Here is a 1414-nt window from a genome sequence, read left to right on the forward strand (position 1 = left end):
ACTACATCGAGATAGCGTTAACTTTGTTAGCAGGGAGAACATTATTTCCAGGTCATCGTATATCCTGCGTCCTGATGTTAAAAAAAAAAAACGAGAAATTTACATATATTTTTTATTATTGTATGTTATTGTATGTTATTTTAATTATTATCAAACGCGTACGTATGTATTCGATATGCAAAATGCTACAAATTTTCTGTCGTTTTCCTTTCTATAAAAATAACTTTGTTGCGTGCGTTGAGATTGGTTCATGAATAAATCAGGTAATTACAGAGAGCATAGATGAAAAATGTATTCCGCAAAAAATAAAGCGCCAGCAAAGTGTTGCTGCTATATGAAATCTATCTGTGATAAAAACAAAATGATTAAGAGCACAAGGTAGGACAGATCGTACAGCAAAAGCGTGGTGAACAGCACAAAAAAAACAAGGAAAAAAAACAGAACAGAACGCGAACGGAAGTGAAATAGAAACGAATACATGTACAAACTTACGTAAGAATACATGTACAATACTGATTGAGTCTGTAAAAATGACGCAATAACGTCCCAAAAGGAGGAATTAAAATCACAATTGGCCTTACTCTCTCGCCGGCCTGAAAGTTAGACTCGTTACGTGCCCTTTGCACACACACACACACGCGCGGCACTTATATCGATCGCTCGAATTCCTTCTAATCTGACGGCGTCATCGGAAATGTCACCGTCGTGCCTACCGGCGACAATCCGATTAGGATCTATTTACTTCTGGACGCGCCGCTCTCCGCTCTCGCTCCGGTATTATCCTCTCCGGTCTAATTCGACGTCGGCGATTGCTCCGTCGTACGGTAATCGGCGGTCGTCTCGGGGACAGCTACCCGAGAGCGATTACGCGAATTACGCGCTAATTCCGCAAACGACGACACGCTTCGCGCTCCCATCGCCGCAACGTTCTCGTTTCGCAACGCCGCGCGCCGCGCCGATCGGGGATCGATTTCGTGCCCGATGCACATGCGGCGAGCGAGAGAGGAGCGCGGAGACGAGCCGAGGCTTGTCGCATGATATAAGCATTATAAACGACGTTATCGCGAATATATTATACTCGACGAGAAACCGACGCGCTCTCTCGGTCCATATGATTCAATATAAAACGCATAAATGTCATCAATTCACTTACGCGGCAAGTAAACAAATCGGACCCTCGTCATTTTTACTGTCCGCTCGCGTTAATATTTAGAAGCTTGCATCACTATGTTCTTTATTTAAATTTACATTAGCATTTAAGTGTACTGCGGCATAAATGTACTTTATTCATTCGAATATATGTAAAAAAATGCCCAACGTCGATGTGTTTTATGTAATTTAACGGTTCGAGGAGAATTAAATTTAGAAACACGCGTTATTGAAAGGCACGTTATTGTTTCGTAAAAAAAAAAAA

Source organism: Temnothorax curvispinosus, unplaced genomic scaffold (genome assembly GCF_003070985.1).
Source record: "Temnothorax curvispinosus isolate PA1 unplaced genomic scaffold, ASM307098v1 QBEX01014123.1, whole genome shotgun sequence".
NCBI lineage: Eukaryota > Metazoa > Arthropoda > Insecta > Hymenoptera > Formicidae > Temnothorax > Temnothorax curvispinosus.